At 38.6% G+C, this 24,094-nt stretch overlaps 1 protein-coding gene across 7 annotated transcripts in view; it reads left to right on the forward strand.

Moving 5' to 3' along the window:
• CCDC171 (coiled-coil domain containing 171) overlaps window positions 1-24,094 on the forward strand; it is a 419,844-nt gene that overhangs the window by 279,578 nt on the left and 116,172 nt on the right. The window lies entirely within an intron of this gene.

The following is a 24,094-nucleotide window of genomic DNA, read 5'->3' on the forward strand; positions in this document are numbered from 1 at the left end:
ATTTTAAAGCTATTTTCAGGGGAAAATTTTTTTTTTAAACTTTTGAAGTAAAAAAAGATAAGATCTTCATTTCAAATCAATTATATATTCACATTCCTTAAAATATGAGTTCTTCCTCAAATTAAATTAAGTAAGCCTCTAGTCTTTATATTAGGAGGATACATAGAAAATGACTATGAAACAATAAAAAACTGCTTTTTGCTTTATGCTGGCTCTATTTTCTGTTCAGAAAAAAAATACCTAAGAAACCTCCCAAAATCTTACTACTTTTTTTATTTAAGCATTTTCAATTCATCTTATTTATATCTAAAAGGAGAAAAAAGGTATCACCAGAACTCAGGGTTTTCAATCCATCACTCATATTCTTCATGGACAATTTTTATTCTTTATATTATATTAAACTTAAGTAATAATCAAACCCTAATTATTCCTTAATCAAATATTTATTGAGCATGTACATGTGCTGTGTACTTTGCCAAGTGGTAAGGATGTAATAGTAAGAATAAGAATAGCAACAAGTAATATTTATTGAGTGCTTAATCTGTACCAGGCACTATGCTGAGCACTTTACATATATTAATCTCATTTAATCCTCATTAATCCTACCTAAGGTAGGTTGTGGAAACTCTGATGGCGTAGTAGTTAAGTGCTACATCTGCTAACCAAGAGGTCAGCAGTTAGAATCCACAAGACGCTCCTTGGGCAGTTCCAGTCTGTCCCCTAGGGCCACTATGAGTCAGGATCGACTTGACAGCAACAGATTTTTTTTTTTTAAGGTAGCTTATTCGCTCCTTTCAGATGAAGTGAAAACCTGGTGGCATAGTGGTTAAGAGCTATGGCTGCTAACCAAAGGGTTGGCAGTTCGAATCCACCAGGCACTCTTTGGAGAAACCCTATGGGGCAGTTCTACTCTGTCCTTTAGGGTCACTATGAGTTGGAATCAACTTGACAGCAACAGGTTTTTTTTTTTTTTTTTTGGTTCAGGTGAAGAAACTATAAAATGTAGAATCAGATTTGAACTTACGTGAGTGTCCCCAGAGTCCTCACTCTAAAACCCTACATCACGTTATATCCAATAGGTTGAGATAAGGTGCTTTCTCTTGGGGATCTACCTGTTTTTGTGAGGAGTCAGACATATATGTGGATACTTATAGTAAATTGTGGTAAGTAATATTAAAGAAGTCCAAGTGAGAGTGATAAGTATTTGTGTGAGGGTAGTAAGAGTAGAGATGGAAGAGGATGAGATTCGAGACAGATGGTAAGATTCACATGTGCAAAGAGCTGGAGATAGAAAACCAAAAGGGAAGAACACGCTCTGCGTTTCTCAAGCTGAAAGAACTGAAGAAAAAATTCAAGCCTCAAGTTGCAATAGTGAAGGATTCCATGGGGAAAATATTAAACGACGCAGGAAGCATCAAAAGAAGATGGAAGGAATACACAGAGGCATTATATCAAAAAGAATTAATCGATATTCAGCCATTTCAAGAGGTGGCATATGATCAGGAACCGATGGTACCAAAGGAAGAAGTCCAAGCTGCTCTGAAGGCATTGGCGAAAAACAAGGCCCCAGGAATTGATGGAATATCGATTGAGATGTTTCAACAAACAGATGCAGTGCTGGAGGTGCTCACTCGTCTATGCCAAGAAATCTGGAAGACGGCTTCCTGGCCAACTGACTGGAAGAGATCCATATTTATGCCTATTCCCAAGAAAGGTGATCCAACCGAATGTGGAAATTATAGAACAATGTCATTAATATCACACGCAAGCAAAATTTTGCTGAAGATCATTCAAAAATGGCTGCAGCAGTATATCGACAGGAAACTGCCAGAAATTCAGGCCGGTTTCAGAAGAGGACATGGAACCAGGGATATCATTGCTGATGTCAGATGGATCCTGGCTGAAAGCAGAGAATACCAGAAGGATGTTTACCTGTGTTTTATTGACTATGCAAAGGCATTCGACTGTGTGGATCATAACAAACTATGATTCACATTGCGAAGAGTGGGAATTCCAGAACACTTAATTGTGCTCATGAGGAACCTTTACATAGATCAAGAGGCAGTTGTTCAGACAGAACAAGGGGATACTGATTGGTTTAAAGTCAGGAAAGGTGTGCATCAGGGTTGTATTCTTTCACCATGCCTATTTAATCTGTATGCTGAACAAATAATTCGAGAAGCTGGACTATATGAAGAAGAACCGGGCATCAGGATTGGAGAAAGACTCATTAACAACCTGCATTATGCAGATGACACAACCTTGCTTGCTCAAAGTGAAGGGGACTTGAAGCACTTGCTAATGAAGATCAAAGACCACAGCCTTCAGTATGGATTACACCTCAACATAAAGAAAACAAAAATCTCACAAGTAGACCAATGAGCAACATCATGATAAACGGAGAAGAGATTGAAGTTGTCAAGGATTTCATTTTACTTGGACCCACAATCAACAGCCATGGAAGCAGCAGTCAAGAAATCAAAAGACACATTGCATTGGGCAAATCTGCTGCAAAGGACCTCTTTAAAGTGTTGAAGAGCAAAGATGTCACCCTGAAGACTAAGGTGCGCCTGACCCAAGTCATGGTATTTTCAATCACATCATATGCATGTGAAAGCTGGACAATGAATAAGGAAGACCGAAGAAGAGTTGACGCCTTTGAATTGTGGTGTTGGCGAAGAATATTGAATGTACCATGGATTGCCAAAAGAATGAACAAATCTGTCTTGGAAGAAGTGCGGCCAGAATGCTCCTTAGAAGCAAAGATGGCAAGACTGGGTCTTACATACTTTGGACTTGTTATCAGGAGGGATCAGTCTCTGGAGAAGGACATCATGCTTGGCAGAGTACAGGGTCAGCAGAAAAGAGGAAGACCCTCAACGAGGTGGATTGACACAGTGGCTACAACAATGAGCTCAAGCATAACAACGATTGTAAGGATGGCGCAGGACTGGGCAGTGTTTCGTTCTGTTGTGCATAGGGTCGCTATGAGTCGGAACCGACTCGACATAACCTAACAACAACAACAACAATAAATGGATATGGGAGGTGAGAACGAAGAGTCTCTCCTAGTTTCGTAGTCATGATCATCTGGATAAATGGTGGTGCTGTCCATGGATACTGGTAATACAGAAGGCACATGGGCTGGGAAAGGATAGAGAAGAACAGTGAGTTCAGTTTTGAACTAATGGAATTTAATTGCTGGTAAAAATTCAGTGGTAGAGTGAAAACGGCAGTTAAGTAAATATCAGGAGCTCAGGAGAAAAAGGTGTGAGAATAGAACTTGGGGAGTGATTAGGATGCAGGTGTCATTAAGATGTAAGTCAAGTGCAGGAACCACTTCCAAAGCCAACTCTTCAGACAGGGATTGGACTGACTATGGGATAGAAAATGATACTGGTGAAGAGTGAGCTTCTTGGATCAGGTAGACACATGAGACTATGTGGGCAGCTCCTGTCTGGAGGGGAGATGAGAGGGCAGAGGGGGTCAGAAGCTGGCTGAATGGACATAAAAATAGAGAGTGGAGAGAAGGAGTGTGCTGTCTCGTCAGGGGGAGAGCAACTAGGAGTTTATAGCAAGGTGTATATAAATTTTTGTATGAGAGACTGACGATTTGTAAACTTTCACTTAAAGCACAAAAAATATTTTGAAAAAAAGATGTAAGTCAAGTGGTTGGAGTAGAAGACAGAGTATATATATAGCAGTTGAAGATAGAACGGGAGCACCAAAGTTTAGAGGTCAGGCAAAAGAATAGGCCTGAAGCTGAGATGAAATGATTAAGGAGTAGAAAGAAAATCAGAAGTGAGTTATGTCATACAGGCTGTCGAGGTCCATTATCCAACACTGATGCCAACGGTGTTATAAGGAAATTAAATAAGACCTGAGAAATGCCCATTGAGTTGACAATGGAGATCATTTATGGCCTTTGTGACAGTTCTTCAATGGCATGACATAAAAAATAGAGAAAGCCAAATTATACATCTTTGGTACATGTTTATTAAATATTTCATATGATTAATAAATATGAGCTTTTAGTAATGATAATGCTTTCATGCACACATTACTGATATTTTAGGTAATACAGCTGCTCTTAGGATGAATTAAAATAAACAGTTGTCATTTCAATCACTGATAGTGTGGAAAGAGGAATATGAGTAGGAGACAGGATGGTTTTACAACTGTCCAGCAATTCACTCAAGATCTACCCCTGCCTTGAGCTTCTGGTAAAAAATGCACAGGGTTGAATCAACAAATTTTCATCTTATGTAGAGAAATATTTCCTTCAATTTGAAGGCACACCACAAAAGCACTGCTACTTGAAGACCTGATTCTGGAAGCTTAGAGTCTTCTTAGACTCCTAGAGAGTAAGTAGTGGTAAATCCCTGCTTGGAGGCTAGAATTCACCATTTCTGTAATTAGATTTTCAGCTTTGGTTACCGATAGGATACTTGGAGTCGAAATTATAACTCTGTCTTAACAATCTCTATATGGATTTCTGTAAGGATCTAGTCATGACCTGTAAGGATCATCATTTGGATGTCAGGAACAAACAAGCGCTACCATAAAGTAGGAAATCCTGGTAGCATAGTGGTTAAGAGCTATAGCTGCTAACCAAAAAGTCAGCAGTTCTAATCCACCAGGCGCTTCTTGGGAACTCTGTGGGGCAGTTCTACTCTGTCCTACAAGGTCGCTATGAGTCGGAACCGACTCAATGGCAACAGGTTTTACCATAAAGTAACTTTTTCTGTGGTCTGTTCAGCACTTAGCTTTACAAGTGTCTGTTTCCAAAGGGAATGCAGTTTACATTACTTTTCTTTCACTTTATGTAACATTGATTTTTTTCACAGTATTTCAGATTTTCAGAGTACAAATAAAACTAATTATATATTTAGGTCGGAAAATATTGGGAGGTGAGAGAAAATGTGCCGATGACTCAGGTCATTTTTCAAAATAATTGTAACAAATTATATTTCTTAGCCAAACATATTTTTAAATATAATGCATTTCACCTGAAAAGCTAAGTAGCATGACAAAAATTACAGAACAATTATTGTTGAGCTTGTTAAAAGTGTATTTTTAAGATCAAAGGGTAAATTCCATACTCTTTCTTTGTGCCGAGGTTGTTCTTCCCTTACTTGTCACATGCTCTTTTTCTACTCCAGGTCATCTTTCTACAATACTCTTATTAATGATACAGTGGCGAAACAGACTCTAAATTGATTGCTAGTCTATATTAAATCTTGATAATCTAAAAATCAAATATGCCTCTCAGTAGGGCTTAAGAACTGATTGGAAATTTAACTTAGTCATCTAGAAGACTGTTTTTGAGTAACTTAATGCATCACTGTAATATTTCCTAGATTCCTGTCCAGTTCAATATATGGAATGACTAAATTGTAGTCATACTAGCTCTGAGCACATGGGCAAGAAGAAAAGTAGTTAAACATCTTGCCGTGTATGAGCAGTTCGAGGGCAGGCAGACACCGTGCACCTTGACCACCTATTATGAAGCTTTTTGCTGCCATGTCAAGTGAAAGCGAGTTAATTGGGTGAAGCTGTGGAGCATGGTAAGGGCCTGGTAAAGGGTTGCTGTCTGACAGCTGAATGTCAGCAAAAGCCAGTCAAGTGTAGCTGAGAGACAGAGACCTGTCACAAAGTTCCCCCAGACTGGAGCACAGTTAGGAAGCTGAAATATGGTTCCGTCTCACTTTCTCCCTCATTGAATCCAAGCACCTTAAAAGATTTTACACTGTATGTGTCAACTCTTGTTCTGTAAGCTGTTTCCCCCTAACTGTCCTGCATTCAAATGATTGAACAAAAGATGCTAATGTTTAGCAAAATGCATGTAAATTCCCTCTTTTCCCCCTTTCTGCCCAAGCAGATAGACTTTCAACTCAAAGGAAACTTTGAAGGTTTACATCAAACAATTAGACTGCCTCTAAATTTAGCTTATAATAGAATCCTTTTCTCCAGAGAGTATGAAAATTGACAAAGCAGAGGAATAAGCAATGCATTTTTCTCTTAATAAAGAAAGTCTAGCTTTTAGGGAGCCAGGATTCCTGCACAGATGCCTTGAGAATGGACACTTGCCGTGAAAACTTTCCTTTTGTCTTTTGTCACTGGCTTTTTTCCTTCTTTCCCCACTGGCTTAAAGTAAAATGCTTTAATGATAGCGACCAGAAGGTCAAGAAATATAAACACAGAAAGGAACAGTGATGTTCTGAAGTGTCAGATACTCTAGAAAAGAGGAATAGAAGAAAACTGGAATTAAAGAAAATGAAAATTAAACTTTGTGAAATAGAAACACTTTCAGAAAAGAGGGAAGTTTAATAACAAAACATGCCTTACTTGTTGGCTTTCTTTAGGAGATGGATCAAAATAAGTCTACTCATTCATTCAGCATTAGGCAAACAGAGAATATCTGCTGTGTGACAGTAACTGGTAATACAGAAACAAATAGCCTGTGCCTTCAGGAATGACCACTCTAAGCCAGCACTGTGCATTTGAACTTCATGTAATGATGAAAATGTGGCTGTTAAGCAGTTGGCATGTGGCTGGTGCCACTGAGGAACTGAACTTTAATTTTTAATTTTAATTAATTTAAAATTGCGTAGCCACATTGGGTGGGTTTACATGCGGCTAGTGTTTACTGTATTGAGCAGTGCAGGTCTAAGCAAACAGAGCATGTGATACTGTGCTGTTGTGCATGTATGCATGGGATGTTAGGAGAGTCCAGAGGAGTGGCATCTAACTCAAATGTGTGGGAAAGCCGACGGATGGCAGGGCAGGTTTGGGGAAAGATGATACCTAAGGTGAGTCTTATGAAACAGTAGGAGTCAACCTGATGAAGAAGCCTCTTTCTAAACTGAAAGAACAGAGTGCAAAAAAAGCTCCAAGATAGGAGCAAGGAGGGCACACATCAGGGTCAGCATTTTGACCAGGGAGCAAAGGTGTTCTATGGGACGTTACCTTGCTATAATAGTAACCTCCAAGTACACATTAACCCAGCGCTCACAAAACAGATGGTCTCACAGACCAAATTAAAATACTCAAATCACATAGTTTATTGATTCAATTCAAAACACACAGCGAGAAGCAAAAGAGATGTGGTTGGGTGCAAGTGGGTGGAAGGGCCATTTTGACTCCTTGCTTATGTAGTGCACACGTGGCCTGTTTTCTTCTCCATTGCATTCACCTTCTGCACTCTGTGAGGTTATGAGTGCCAGGGTTGAGGTTTGAGAAAGGAGGCTTGGCACACAAGAGGTGCCTGGGACCACTTACACACTTTAGCTTTCTAGGAGAGTTGCAGGGGACAAATATACCTGGCCAATAGCTAGAGCTCACTACTTAGCCTGAAAAACTGCCTTGGGTTTTATCTGCATTTCTAGGGCAATTTAGGGATGACATAACTGTCAGCGTATCTCTACCTTATGATATCTGGGGTACTAATTTACAATCTATGTCTCACAAACTACTTGCTGATTCATTGTCATGCTTAACACTTATGAGTTTCATCTATTCTAGTTTTTCTTATTTTTGATAGAAAAATTGAATATTCTTAAAAAAAAAAAAGCAGCAAATATATAACAAATAAGGGATAAAGTAGGAAATACAGATAAGTCCAAAGGGATGACTTGTTTATAAAAATTAAAAGTGAATTTAGGCCAGAGAAGGTGAAGAGACAAATAAATAACTGATGGAAAATCTTTTACTAAGGATCCTTGAAACCTATGTCAGCATCGTCATCTAGTGGGTTCCCTACTCTAAGCCTAAACTGCATTTCAAACAAGTCTAGGCCTTTTGTAAAGTACAGTGTGAAGGCTCTAAGGGAGTTGGTTTGAATGGGGCTTTGGTGATTGGTGAGTAGGATGAGTGGTGGTTCTGTGTGCAGGTGCCCAGCGTAGGAGATGGAAAGTGGAGAGAACTGCCAAGTGCAGGTGAAAGGACTGGCATCTGGGTTCTTAGGAAGACGACCTACAGCTAGAAGATTCTTGAAAGAAATGACAAACACTCTGAAACACCAGGTTCCAGTCAGAGTTGCCACGGTTCTCAGGTGACACAGAGGGAGGATAAGCATAAGGCGCACTCTGTGTGGAGCATAGTGAACCCTCTCTTACACTGGAGGCAGGACCTGGTGGAGACGTCTGGGGCCTCCAGCAATTCTTGAAGGGTCACTGGATGGGGCACTTGAGGCGCTGTGTGGGCTGGTCAGGGAAGGACCAGGAAAATTTGACTCATTACTGGACCTTGTCTGTATCCATGGAACAAGAGACTAGGAAACTCCCAGCGCCGTTGTACGTCAAAGCTAGTACTACAAAAACAGCAGATGTTGCGGTTCCGTGGTATTTCAGCAAATTATAATTTAAGAAGAACTGGCAGATTAGTTGAGGACAGTGTGAACTCCCTGAGGATGGGGTTTTTTATGTGTTTTATTCACTGCTGTATCCCAGTGCTTAAAACAGTATCTGGCACATTGTAGGTACTCAATCAATAGAGATTTATTGAAACAATTAATGAACAGGGCTAATTTAGGATACTGACGGTGGATTTGGGTTTAGATGTGCTTTATGCATTATTCAAACATTGGGAAAATCTGTCATACGGAATTGATAATGTAGGGAACAGATTCCTGAAACATAACCTGTAGGTTCATTATTTTGGAATTTTGTGGCTGCTACATTATTCTCCCAGTTTTGTAGGATGTTCTCCCTAGGGAGGGGTTTGGTTTGAGATCACTGGAAATGGCCCCTATTCTATCAGAAATAGCATTCCTCCCTGTCTTGTAAAGGAAATGTCATTGCCAGCTAAGTGATTTGTCTTGGAACATACTCCCCAGTGTATGTTGTGATTTGAGGGCATTTCACAGATGTGAACCCCAGATCGCATGACTTGCCTTACCTCTGAAGTGCCTGTCTCCTACTGAAGATAGTTCCTCTGGAAAGGTCCAGCTATGGAACAGATCAAAGGGTCCACTCTCCTGGGGAATATAGGACTTATGCCTTGGATGGGCTGTGGTGGGATAAAGACTGTTTGTAGCATCCCAGAAAGAATTGTTAGGGATTTTAGGTGTGACAAAGTGTGATATTGAGAGAACTTGGCCCGAAACAGCAGTGGGAGGGAGACCTGGAAGAAAAAATGGGTGTCAAATTTTGAAGTGTGTATTTCTTTCCAATTTTGTTGAGGTGTGTGATTGATATATTGTTGGTAAGGTTTAGGAAAGTCATCTCTTTCAGGTAACTTTAAATTCTAGGTGATTCCGCCCTCGCCTGCGCCTCTTTACTTGAGTACATGGTCAGTTATCCCACTCAGAGAAAAATGTACTGCTAAAAGGTCGAAGTTTATAGCTTCCAGATTATTACTCAGTTTTTGACATTGCATAAAAAAAGTTTTATAACTTTAAGAGGAAATTCTTCAGTAATGAAAAAGTGGTCAGAACACCCTTGCCTAATAGTTCCCAGAGAGAGTGTGACATGTGTACATTTTGACCACAGAAGTTGTAATTTGGCAGCTGGAAGTGCCATTTGGAGTAAAATGAATGCATACGAATTGTAAGTAGCTCTGTACATAAGAAGCTGCATTCGTGCAGCGTAAAGGTACAAATTACTCTGTGTGATTCTCCGTGTGTGTGTGTTTACTCAAGGTCAGCTTGTGACTATGAATTAGATAACTGAAAAAGTTGAAGTAAGAGAGTGTTCTCTGCTAAATGAAAACCTTTTCAAAACTTGCAAAACATTTGGTTAAAGACCCACCTTCTGAGACCTTTAACTAACCAGTTACATTTTTCTTTTGACCACACATTTCAGAGTCATAACTACACTAAAATACAGGTTTTGGTGTATATAAAATCAGTCTTTTTTAATAAAGGGTTTTTAGTTATAAAAGTAAAGTATGCTTATAGTAGATAATTTGGAAAATACAGATGAACATAAAAAAGAAAAAAGCCTAACAGTTCTAATATCTCAAAACAAGCACTATATGTAATTTTGTGCATCGCTGTTTCACTTAATGGTCTAACGCAGGGTCAGCACAGTGCAGCTTCTGGGCCAGACCTAACTGTGCCTGATTTTGTATGACCTGTGAGCTAAGAATGGCTTTTATATTTTTAAATGGTTGGGGGAAAAACAAAAGAATAATATTTCATGACAGTGAAAATTATATGAAATTCAAATTTCAGTGTCCATAAATAAAGTTTTATTGGAACATAGCTTTGCTCATTCAGTAGTCTATAGCTACTTTCGTGCTACAGTACCAGAGTCGAATAGGGCCTGCAAAACCTAAAATATTTACCATCTGGCCCTTTATAGAAAAAGTTTACTGACCCTGGTCTAGCCTAAGAATTTGTCTGTGTTATCCAAAGGTTTACAAATGGAACTTTTATAGCTATATAATATCCTATCAAGTGATGATAACCTAGTTTACTTAACAATACTTCTGTTGTTGAATATTGGATTATTTATAGTTTTTGTCAGCTCTTATTAATATAAGTAACCTAATCATAAAAAAAAGAAATTTTTTTTTTTTTAATCATAAATAGGGAACCCTGGTGGCACAGTAGTTAAGTGTTCAGCTGCTAACTGAAAGGTTAGCTGTTCGAATCTACTGGCTACTCCCTAGAAACCCCATGAGGCAGTTCTACTCTGTCCTTTAGGGTCGCTATGAGTTGAAACTGACTCAGTGGCAATGGGTTGTTTTTTTGTTTTTAAATCATAAATGAAATTGTTGTATCAAATGGCATTGTCTATTTAAGGTAGCTGCTCAGTTATTCTAAATGGTTCTGTCAATTTGTATAATCACTAGCACTTATGAGTGCCTATTTCACTAGTGACAATGTCACTTGAGTAACGTTTAGTGTCATACTTTTTAAAATTCAGTTTTGACTGGGAATAAATATCTCATTTTACTTTTAATTTATGGTTACTACTGAAGGTTACCATTTTTTCCCATTCATTTGCTAACCAGCTATATTTTTACTTTTGTAAAATGCTAACTCATAGCCTTTGCTCATGATTCAAATAGTTTTTAAGATTAAAAAAAAAAAAACTATGAAAACTCATGGAAAGAAAATTTTAAACTTTCTAAACTTTTTCACCTAACCCACACTCCAATTTAAAAATTTAGTCCTTTCTTTCCAAAGATAATTGACAGCTTCTTGTGATTCCTCTTTTTTTAATATAAGAGTACTGTGTATACTGTCCTGAACCTTCTTTTTTCACTTAAACATATTTCTCTATCATCGCTTACATATTTTCCTTATTTTTTTGAATGATTGTATGATATGGTTGTGTCATACTTCACTTAAATAGCCCTGTATTGATGAACACTTAACATTTTTCTCTATAAAAAAATGCTTCAATGAACACATCTGTATGTATAGCTTGGTGAGCTTTTCGGAGCCTAGCTATAGGAAAAATACCTGGCAGTGGAATTGCTGAATCAAAGGAATGTGCATTTAAAATTTGTCTCCCACGGGGGCCTGGGAACCATGGCATCAGGGGACATCCAGGTCAACTGGCATAACAAAATGTATTAAGAAAACATTCTGCATCCCACTTTGGCAAGAGGTATCTGGGGTCTTAAACACTAGCAAGCTGCCATCTAAGATGCATCAATTGGTCTCAACCTACCCGGAGCAAAGGAGAATGAAGACCACCAAAGACATATGGTAAAGATGAGCCCACGAGACAGAAAGGGCCACATAAGCCAGAGACCCCATCAGCCTGAGACTGGAAGAACTAGTTGGTGCCCGGCTATCACCAATAACTGCCCTATCAGGGAACACAACAGAGAACCCCTGATGGAGCAGGAGAACAGTGGGGGTGCAGATCTCAAATTCTTATAAAAAGACCAGACTTAATGATTTGACTGAGACTGGAGGGACTCTGACGGCCATGGTCCCCAGACCCTTTGTTAGGCCAAGATTGGAACCATTCCCGAAGTCAGCTTTCCAGACAGGGATTGGGCTGGACTATAAGATAATGATACTGGTGAGGAGTGAGCTTCTTGGCTCAAGTAGACACGTGAGACTGTGTTGTCGACTCCTGTCTGGTGGTGAGATGAGAAGGAAGAGGGGAACAGGAGATGGTTGAATGGACACGAGGAGAGGAGGAATATGCTGTCTCATTAGGAGGAGAGCAGTTAGGAGTACATAACAAGGTGTGTATAACTTTTTGTATGAGAGACTGACTTGTAAACTTTCACCTAAAGCACAATAAATAAATAAGTAAAACCAAAGGTATTCAGCTGAAAAGTAATCTTTCATTGACATGTTCTGTTTTGCATTTTTTATTTATAAGTTCAGCATGTTTTCATATGTTTGTCTGTTTTAGACACACCCCTTCCCCTCTACCCCCAAGTAGCCATTTGTATATGGGGCAAAGGCTAGTAGTTTCCTGATGTCTGTTTTCTTTCTTTCTTAGTAACAAAAAAACCAAACCCGTGGCGGCCAAGTGGAAATTGCCTCATAGTGACCTTATTGAACAGAGTAGAACTGCTCCAGAGGGTTTCTATGGAGTAGTTGGTGGATTCGAACTGCCAACCTTTCGGTTAGCAGCCAAGCTCCTAACTACTGCACCACTAGGGCAGTAGAGCCTTTGATTTTCACCTGGGCGTGTAATCACTCAGGAAAACAGATGAACAGACAAAAAAACGCTGCATTTTCCAGACTCCCTCAAGTTAGCAGTGTGACCTAACTTCCAGCCAAAGGGATGTAAGCGAAAGTGTTGCAATTTTAGGAAGTGCCTTTAAATGGAAGGGCTGCATCCTTCTTTGCTCCGTCCTCCTTTCTTCTGGCTGGAATGCAGACATTATAGCATATATTGACACATACTGAGCAGCCATTTTGAACCATGAGGCCAAAGTCACCCACTGAGGATGTGGAGCAGTAAGGTAGAAACATCCTAGATTCCTGGTGGCTTCATACAGCCGTATCAGAGAGAAATAAAGTTTTATTCATGTCACTGACAATTTAAATTTTTTTTGTTACAACCAAAATCAATGAACACAGTGTTCTTGGCCTGTTTTCTAATTAGGTTTTTCTTTTTCATGATTTGTATGAGCTTTTTGTAAATTAAAAAAGTCACACCATGGCTGTCATGTGCTGCAAATATTTTTACCTGCTTATCATTTCAATTTTTTAATGACATTTTTCTGTATCCAAAACACCTAAATCTTATTTATTCAATTTTTGTACCTTTTATGTATTTGAGGCATGGGTATATCTACACCTCAAATTATCTCTGAGTTGTTTGGGTATATATATTTCCAAGACGGGGAAAGTGCCTCCTTTGCCTTTTCTGACCATTTCAAGCATTCTCTACCATCAGGCATGTCAGGGTTGCCAGGGCAGGAGCAGACTGAGAGCACAGGGGTGTGAAGGAAGAGACTAAAACTAGGAAAAGAAAGAACGAAGGCCATCTGGGAAAATCCTTCATCTCTTTTTCCAACCTTAACCGCGTCAGGGAATCTAAACATCCAAGAAAAGAAAATGGGAATTGTTATCTTGTCAGGCACAAGACACCTTTAAAGTAATCTCAAATTAAAGTTTAAATTTTCCAGTGTAATTTAAAACTTCAGTGCTGAATTTTATCTCAGAATATAACAACATATAAGCTCCACTGGTGAAAGGGCTAGAACTTTTATTTTGTGTAAATGCCATCAAATTTATTACTCCACCACCATGGGTATTTAAATGTTGGGCTATGATAAGATATGCTGTAAAAACATAAACATGCATTTTTAGCCTTTAGTACAATCTACGGAAACCCTGGTAGTGTAGTGGTTAAGTGCTACAGCTGCTAACCAAAGGGTCAGCAGTTCAAATCCGCCAGGTGCTACTTGTAAACTCTATGGGGCAGTTCTACTTTGTCCTATAGGGTCGCTGTGAGTCGGAATCGACTCGACGACAGTGGGTTTTTTTTGTTGTTTTTTTAGTACAATCTAGGAGTCCTGGTGGCACAGGGTTAAGAGCTTGGCTGCTGACCAAAAGGTTAGCAGTTCAAATCCACCAGCCACTCTTTGGAGATCCTATGGGGCAGTTCTACTCTGTCCTGTATGGTCACTGTGAATTGGAATTGACTCGGTGGCAACGGGTAAATGGGTAGAAGTATAATCTAAAACCTAACCTAGTCTTTTATTTCCCAGCTCCACAAAGATTTGTTGAGCCCTTACTATGTTTACAAAACTGCTCTGGTTATAAAATAAGCCCGAGGCTTTGTCTTCTTTGAGCGACAGGTCAGGATAGTGGTCAAGCGAATAGGTATGAGAATCAGATGGCTCAAGATTCACATTCTTTTCTACCACACATGAAGGTGTGCAACCTGGCCAAGTTTTTCTGCTCTTCTGAGCCATAATTTCCTCAACTGTAAAATGAGAGTAATTAGTGATACTTTCTCACTGAGTTGTGACATTAATTGAAATAATGCCTATAAAGCTAAACCTAGCACAGTGCCTGACACATATGATCAATACATGTTAGCTATAATTATATTATTAGGTATAACTATAATTGGATTTTATTATCACTTGAGAAGGGGGTAGGAGAAGAAGTGAAGAAGGGGAGCTCCTGTATGTTACACATTTTTATGTTTATCATTCTATTTAATCCTTATAACAGCCCTGGGAGGGATTATCCTTCCTACGTTACAGATAAGGCACAGGCTAACACAGGTTAAGTAGCTCGTCAGAGAGCACATAGTTAATAAATGGCAGAATCAAGTTTGAAACCTGAAGTTCCTTTCCACTATACTGTGCTGCTTCTAAACTGGGACATAATCTGTATATGTGTGAGATAATCAAATAGCAATATAAGCTCAAAACCATGAAGTAATAACATGAGTGGTTTGTTCGTTATCAGTCATTCAACAATTATGAATCTTATTCAGTCCCAGATACTCTGCTAAGTGCTAGGAATACAAAGTCATGATTTAATCACACTAGGTGCTTATAGTTTCATAGGGGAGATATATGGGTATAAGATAATTACAAATAGTGAAATAATGCACATGAAGGAGTGTCAAAGTGCCATTGGGTGTTGCAGACAGCTGTAGTTGCGGAAGGGTGGGGAGAGGATCTGGGAAGGCTTATCAAAAATTCTTGGCCGAGCAGAGTATGAAAGGCAGAAAAGGTATTCACCTACAGAAGAAAGAAGGATATCTTAGACAGTAGACAGACAGGATGTGGGTGTGGATTATGAACAGGTCATGTTTAGGAACACAGAAAGTTCCATGTGACTGAATTGCAGAGTACAAGTGAGGAAATGGTAGGTGAGGCTGGATAGGGAAGCAAAAAGCTTCTGAGCCAGACTGCAAGGAGCTGCAAAGTCACATGGCAAAGGGTATGGTTGTAGGGAAACATGAAGAATTGAGGCCATTAATCCAGTCAGTCTAGTAGTAAAGACTGAATTTGAACCAGATTGATCTAAGAGTTTGGGCTCATAGACCAGTGCTGAATGTCTGCTTGAGAACAAAATTGTAGTATGAATCAAGATTTGTTTTTAGTATCTTCCACTGTTTTTTCTGATTTGTTTCTCTGTAATTGCTTTTTTTCCTTAATCTCTAGTTATCCAGGGCTCTTAGAGTGTTTCCTATCCACCTAGGGACACCTTTACAATGCTCAATTAACTCACATTCCCCCATGCCTCAGAGTGGTCTGTACTAGGGTTTGAATGACTTGTAGGGACTAATACATAAAATATTTCTATAGGTTAGGTATTGTAACCAAAACTTAGAATTGGCAACTAAAAGGGAAAAAAAGAAAATTAGTGGTGTGATAGGTGTGTGTGTGTAGTCATTATTTGTGGATTCTGTATTTGAAAATTTGCTTATACACTAAAATTTATTTAGAACCTCAAAAATCAATACTTGCAGTGCTTTTGTGGTCATTTGCACATATGCACAGAGTGGCAAAAAACTTGAGTCATCCAACATCCAGGTACTCAGCTGAGGTCCAATAAGGCGATGTTCTGCCTTAGTGTGTCAGCTGTCATACTGTAAACAAGTGCCTTATTTGCAATCTATTGAATGCCACTTTTTTACATTTTCAAGCTTTTTATTCGTGACTCTGCTGCTTAAAATGGCCTCCAAGTAGAGGACTGAAGTGCTATCTACCACTTAGTGGTTCCAAAGCACAGGAAGGCAGTGGTATATCTTACCGAGAAAGTACAAGTGTTATGTAAGCTTTGATAAGGAGTGAGTTACAGTGCTGTTGGCCATGAGTTCAGTGTTAATCAACAATATATATTAAATGACGTGTCTTTAAACAGAAACACACATAAGACAAGGTTGTGTATTGATTAGTTGATGAAAATGTTGTGACCCAAGGCTCGCAGGAACCTAACCCTGTATTTCTCCTAGCAGCAGTGGTTCAGTATTTACTAATTCAGTGAAAAACAAGACTTGATTATATGTATACAAGTGTGTATCTTTGAGGTGTGTGTATATGTGTGTGTGCATGCATGTATATATCTCAGACATATAGTTGAGCTTTCCGCAAGAGAACAGTACTTATTGCCAGTCCCGGTTGTCTGTGTGAACTGCAGTGTCCTGTGATACTAGTGTGGCAGAACTGTAAATGGACAGGAAGTATTTGGTTAACTAACTTGAAGTATTTGGAAGGAAAAAAACTTTGTGATACTGAGTATTGAGACTGTAAGTACACATTAGAAGTAAACTAGAAATGGTGAAGGAGCCTCCTTTTAAGGCCCTTTTGTGAGTGTTTGACTTCCTATCAGTTTATATAGAGCTGTGCACTCTACTTAAAGATCAGTAATTTACAGGGCTTCAAACACTATTATGGAGGTTGAAGTAATGAAAAGTGGACTACAGAATTTAATTGAATGAAGACGTATCATCTAACTTTAGCCAAACCATGGCTAATCTTGTTGTCTCTTTTACTTTTAGAACCAAGTTGTTGTTGCTAGGTGGTGTCAAGGTGATTCCGACTCACAGTGACCACGTGTGACAGAGTAGAACTGCCCCTGTAGGGTGTTCTAGGCTGCAATTTTTACAGAAGCAGATAGCCAGGTCTTTTTTTTCCTTAGAATGGCTGGTGAGTTAGAACCACCAACCTTTTGGTTAGCAGCCAAGTACTTAATCATTGTGCCACCAAGGCTCCTTTTTAGAACCATGTACGATGTGCATTCCTTCTCCTTAAGAATGGCCTATGTGTATCCTCTCAAAATCTTAAATATTCTGTTTGGAAGACTCTGATTTCTGAGTTAATGCCATCCACAAAAGTTAAGTGTTAACATTATATCATCTGCTATCACATGTAGAATTATGACAGACTTGGAGAACTTCATCTTCCTCATTTTATAGCCAAGGGAAGTGAGACCTAGATGAACTAAATCACCTGCTCAAAATGACCCAGCTAGGTGTCACAGAACTGGGACAAGAAACTGTAGTCTTCTGATATCCAGTCTAGTATTCTTTTTACCATACTATGTGCCTAGTATAATCTCTATGCAATACTATTCAGGCTTACTCAATCCTGTTCCCTCTCACTTTTCATAATACTAAATTCTAGAAGACTTAACTTGGTCATAAATGCTACACAAGAGACAAATGTCATAGTGTCACTGTTTCAGAAGCCTTGGCCTACAAAAAAGCTTTGATTTATAGACAATTTATTGAGTGATTATTTTATTATCAGACTAATGTTTTATTTATTTATTTATTTATTGGTTGGGAAAACACTCTTAGAAAATGAAGATATTAAAGCCTTGAAAAATGGCTGTTGGACATGTCCAATTACTATATTTAAATTGCAGAATTTGGGTCGACACATTTTGTATTGTGAATATGTATTTAGCTGATGGACTGTAACAGTTCAAATAGAATCATTTACAGCTTATTGAGAAAATAAAAATGCTTCTATAAAGATTCACATGACACCTAGCTTTTATTTCAGGTAACTAATTTCCTTTTGAAAAATCGCTTAAATTTAGATTTACATGAGAGACTACCAGAACACCTCAGCAGTTTAAAAAGTAGTTTAAATGACCGTGGACTTTACAGATTTAAAATGTAAGATCAGGTGCTGAATATTAACTTTTAAAAGTCTCTAATAAAACATTATTTAACAGTCTGTTACCCTCTGTGTTATGTTAAAAGTGGTGTGATATATTTCTGCATATTTTTTGTAACAAGGAAAATAATTCATATTTATTTGTTATTTTAACATCACATTCTCAAATCAAGATATCAGAATTTTTGCTGGCTTATGTTTAAGCTATTACAGTGACTTAAAATCAGATTTTTTCCCCATTTCATAAAAAATAAAAACCATTTTCTCTCAGTATATGGAGTGTAGCAAATGACCCAAGTAACAAAAGCAGTCATTTGTTCTCATTTACACAAAAGATTGTTTACTTGCTGGAGGTCAAAACTATTGTAGGGGTGCAAGTCTTTAGGGAAATCTCTATCTTTTTGTGTTCCATCTCCTGAGGTTTTGAGGTTATTTTCCATGTCTAGGACATAGGTTCAAAAGATAGTAGGCAAAAGGTGAGACTCTGATTTGAAATACCAGAGAAATACTCAACTCCCTATTTCAAGGTTATTTAGTGAAAAAATGTTTTATTAGTTAAAAGGATGCTTTCAGACAGCATGGTGGAAAATAGATATGAAAAAGTAAGACTGTTGTTGCGTACCGTCGAGTCAGTTCTGACTCAAGAGAGACCCTCTGTACAACAGAATGAAACACTTCCTGGTCCTTCACCATCCTCACAATCATTACAAAATTTTAGCCCATTGTTGCAGCCACTGTGTCAATCCATCTTATTGAGGGTCTTCTTCTTTTTCGCTGACTCTCTCCTTTACCGAGCATGATATACTTCTCCAGGGACTGGTCCCCCCTGATAACATGCCCTAAGTATGTGAGACTGTCTTGCCATCTTTGCTTCTAAGGAACATTCTGGCTGTACTGCTTCCAAAACAGATTTGTTCATTCTTCTGGCAGTCCGTGTTGTATTCAATATTTTTTGCCAACACCATAATTCAAATGCATCAATTCTTCTTTGGTCTTCCTTATTCATTGTCCAGCTTTCACATGCATATGAGGTGATTAAAGGCACCATGGCTTGAGATGGGTGCACCTTAGTCCTCAAGGTGATGTATATGCTTTTTTAACACTTTAAAGAGGTCTTTTGCAGCAGATTTGCCCAAGGCAATACGTCTTTTGATTTCTTGACTGCTGCTTCCGTGGGCATTGACTGTGAATCCAAGTAAAATAAAATCCTTGACAACTTCAATCTTTTCTCTGTTTATCATGGTGTTGCTTTTTGGTCCAGTTGTGAGGATTTTTGTTTTCTTTATGTTAAGGAGTAATCCATACTGAAGGCTGGAGTCTTTGATCTTCCTGAGTAAGTGCTTCAACTCCTCTTTGCTTTCAGCAAGTAAGGCTGTGTCATCTATATATTGCAGGTTGTTAGTCCTCCAATTCTGATGCCATGTTCTTCATACAGTCTAGTTTTTCAGATTATTTGCTCAGCATAAGATTGAATAAGTATGATGAAAGGATACAACCCTGATGCAAACCTTTCCTGATTTTAAACCATGCAGTATCCCCTTGTTTTGTTCAAATAACTTCCTCTTGGTCTATGTACAGGTTCCTTATGAGCAGAATTAAGGGTTCTGGAATTCCTGTTCTTCACAATGTTATCCATAATTTGTTATGATCTATGCAGTTGAATGCCTTTGCATGGTCAGTAAAACACAGGTAAACATCTTTCTGGTATTCTCTGCTTTTAGCCATGATCCATCTGACATCAGCAATGATATCCCTTGTTCCATGTCCTCTTCTGAATCTGGCCTGAATCTTTGGCAGTTCCTTGTCGATATACTGATGCAGCGATTTTTAAATTATTTTCCACATAATTTTACTTGCATGTGATATTTATTATAATTTCCACATTCCGTTGGATCACCTTTCTTTGGATCTCTTCCAGTCGGTTGGCCAGGTAGCTGTGTTTCAAATTTCTTGGCATAGATGAGTGAGTACCTCCAGTGCTGCATCTGTTTCTCAAAACATCCCAATTAGTATTCTGTCAGTTCCTGGAGCCTTGTTTTTTGCCAATGCCTTTAGTGCAGCTTAGACTTCTTTCAGTACCATAGGTTCTTGATCATATGCTACCTCCTGAAATGGTTGAATGCCCACCAATTCTTTTTGGTACAGTGCCCCTGTGTATTCCTTTCATTTTCTTTGCATGCTTCCTGTGTCATTCAGTATTTTGGCCATAGAATCCTTCAATATTGCAACTTGAGGCTTGAATTTTTTCTTCAGTTCTTTCAGCTTGAGAAATGTCAAGTGTGTTCTTCCCTTTTGGTTTCCCAACTCCAGGTCTTTGCACACTCACTCTAATACTTTTCTTTGTCTTCTTGAGCCATCCTTTGAAATCTTCTGTTCAGTTCTTTTACTTCATCATTTCTTCCATTCATTTTAGCTAGTCGATGTTCAAGAGCAAATTTCAGAGTTTTTTCTTCTGACATCCATTTTGGTCTTTTCTTTTTTTCCTGTCTTTTTTAATGACCTTTTGCTTTCTGCATGTATGATGACCATTATGTCTTCCCACAACTCATGTGATCTTTGGTTGTTAATGTTCTTTACGTAAAATCTGTTCTTGAAATGGTCTCTGAATTCCAGTGGGATATACTCAGGGCTGTACTTTGGCTCTCATGGACTTGTTCTAATTTTCTTCGGCTTCATGTTGAACTTGCATATGAGCAATTGATGGTCTGTTCTGCAATTGGCGCCTGGCCTTGTTCTGACTGGTGATACTGAGCTTCTTTATTGTCTCCTTACACAGATACAGTTTATATGATTCATGTGTATACCACCTGGTAAGGTCCACGTGTATAGTCACTGTTTGTTTTTGAAAAAAGTATTTACAGTGACTAAGTTTTTGGTCTTGCAAAATTCTGTCATGCAAGCTCCAGTGTCATTTCTGTTACCAAGGCCATATTTTCTAATTACTTATCCTTATTTGTTTCCAACATTTGTTTTCCAATCACCAGTAATTATCAAGGCATCTTGATTACATGTTTGACAATTTCAGACTGCAGAAGGTGGTAAAAATTTTCAGTTTCCTTATCTTTGGCGTTAGTGGTTGGTCAGCAAATTTGAATAGTAGTCGTATTAGCTGGCCTTCCTTGTAGGCATGTGGATATTATCCTATCACTGACAGTGTTGTATTTCAGGATAGATCTTGAAACGTTCTTTTTGATAATGAATTTAACCTTGTTGCTCTTTAATTTGTCATTCCTGGCATAGTAGTTCATACGATTGTCTGATCCAAAATGGCCAATACCAATCCATTTCAGTTCACTAATGCCTAAGGTACTGATCTTTAAGCATTCCATTTCATTTTTGACAACTTCCAGTTTTCCCAGATTCATAATTCATATATTTCACATTGTGATTAATGGATGTTTGTAGCTGTTTCTTCTCATTTTGAGTCATGGCACATCAGCAAAGCTTTACTCCATCCACGTCATTAAGGTCAATTTTGCTTGGCAGAGGCAGCTCTTCCTCAGTTGTATTTTGAGTGTCTTCCAATCAGAGGAGCTCTTCTTCCAGCACTATATCAGACAATGTTCCACTGCTATCCATAGGGTTTTCAATGGCCATTTTTTTTCAGGAGTAGATTACCAGGTCCTCCTTCTCAGTCTGAGTCTGGAAGCTCTGCTGAAACCTGTCCACCATGGATGATCCTGCTGGTATTTGAAATGCTGGTGGTATAGCTTCCAGTATCATAGCAGCGTGAAATCCATCACAGTAGGACAAACTAACAGATGAATGGTGATAAAGTAAAACTAGAAAGGGTAAAAGATGGGCCCCTTTGTAGAGTGCCAAGATCCACAGAACGTTAAGGAGAAATGAGCAAATAGTCCTTCTCTAAAGGACTGCCTTCCTAATTTGTAATGTGCTAGATTGATGGAATCATAACAAAAAAGGAAAGTTCAAGTAAATTATGTGTATCTCCAGTACTGACAAAACAGGAGTGATTGGTCTGTTTGGCTCAGTTCCCTTTTACTGTTCTAAACCATCAAGAAGAAAATACCCTCTGAGAATACCTGACATTCCTTGGCCTGGTTGTATACACTCCCCTCTTTTCATATACAATTTTGTCAGAGCAGAACTTGAAGTATAAAGGTATAACAACAAACTTTTGAAGGCTTGCCTATTTTCTGTTAAGAAGTAAATAAGGCCCCACCATCTCCTGCTTTTCCAGAATTCCCCTAGCCCCTGGGTCTGACAGAAAGAGAAGTTAGTAGCTGACACTGTATGGTCTTTACAGTAGCAAAATCAGTAACAGCTAACGATTATACGAGTTCATACACACCGCCCAAGGAATCAGAAAAGGAGGTTCTCATAGCAGTAAAAGTGCAGGAGCCACACCTTCAGCCTCTGATGTAATGAGATGCCTCTGTTCGCGTTCTGAACTGATATGCTCAGGCCTGGCCCTCGGAAACCCTATGGGGCAGTTCTTCTGTGTCCTAGAGGGTGTCTACGAGTCAGAATCGACTTGACGGCAGTGGGTTTGGTTTTTTGGTTTGGTGTGTCGTTATCCCAGTATTATGGTTCTGTGAGCAAAACCTCCTCAGTGCTGGTAAGTAACTCAGTGTGTGAGCTCAGGAGTTCTTTTCCTTCCATGGGGATGAAAACCCTCTCCTTCACAGGGCCGTTCAGTTAGCCATTTTTGGTGGTTTTTAACTTCCAGCATAAAAGGAGATGATTTCTGTCAGCTACAGGCTTGCAGTGGAGTATCACGAAATCAAAAGAACCAAGATCAAAGAAAATTGCTGAACTAGGTGTTGGATGCAGCCATTGATTTTTCTCTGGGTGTATGTTTAATAAAATCCACAAAAACGGTAGCACGACAGCTGAATTTCTAATAATTTCCTAAAGCCGATAGTGTCCCTATTGTTTTCACTTATAGAAATGGTTTTGTTTAACACTTAAGACATAATCAAGCAGACCCTACACTACACACTATTTTGCCATCAAACTGTTAAATAATCTGCCAAAAAGATTTAAAACACAAACAAACAGACAGTGTACCATAGAATATGGTACTTAGTGGAGGTACTTAATAACTAACCCAAAACCCTAGACTAGTGTTAATATTATCTCAGTAACTTTCATTTGCTGGGAATCTGGATAATTCTGACATATAATTGGTTACTATTTTTCTGCTGTCTATAAATATAATACTTGGCTGCTTCATTGCTAAGATTTTGTTCATGTTAAATGTTAACTACTAATTATGGATGTGTTACTTAAGGCTTAACTGTACAGCTTCATCAAAACGTTAATTCTGTTCTCAAGTACTTTATGAGTATGTGGCATTTGAGTTTGATTTCCAATAGTTTCTGGGTACCAGTAATGTTTTAAAATATATGACAAATTGTTTTCATGTTACAGTCACATATTTTGATTCATGATATCCAAATTCTTAGAACAGTCTCTATCAGAACTGGGTGATGGCGATACTGCTAAAGCTACAGGCAGAAAGTTCATCTCACTAGCATTTTATATCTCAGTGTACTATTTTCTAGAGGTTACTAGAATTGATTGATTTTTCTTTGTTCTATGTCAATTCAATAACTCAGGCTGATAGGTTTTAAAACATAAATGTTTGTAGTTCATTTTCTAAGCAGTCTGATCTTCCATATTATATAGTGTATATTATATAGCATATGTTGTATAGCATAATAGAATAAATACTATCAGCACTGGCTTCTGTAAATTGCCAGTGGATTGAAGCAGGGGTGAAAAGGCCTGATTAGTATTGACTCTGATGCAATAACTTTATAAAAGATTTTATAAAAAGTTTTAGTGCTTAAGCCAACTCCCGTTGTCCTGAAAAGTTTATGATTCAGTCACACCTGGAAAATTATTTATTATTTACGTATTGTCAGATCAAACCCAAAACCAAACCAACTGCTGTCGAGTTGATTCCGACTGGTAGTGACCCTATACGACAGAGTAGAACTGCCCCATGGGGTTTGAAGGCTGTAACCTTTATGGAAGCAGACTGCCACATCTTTCTCTTGTGGAGTGGCTTGGAGGTTCAAACTGCCAACCTTTTGGTTAGCAGCCA

Source organism: Elephas maximus, chromosome 9 (assembly GCF_024166365.1).
Source record: "Elephas maximus indicus isolate mEleMax1 chromosome 9, mEleMax1 primary haplotype, whole genome shotgun sequence".
In the NCBI taxonomy this organism is placed as follows: domain Eukaryota; kingdom Metazoa; phylum Chordata; class Mammalia; order Proboscidea; family Elephantidae; genus Elephas; species Elephas maximus.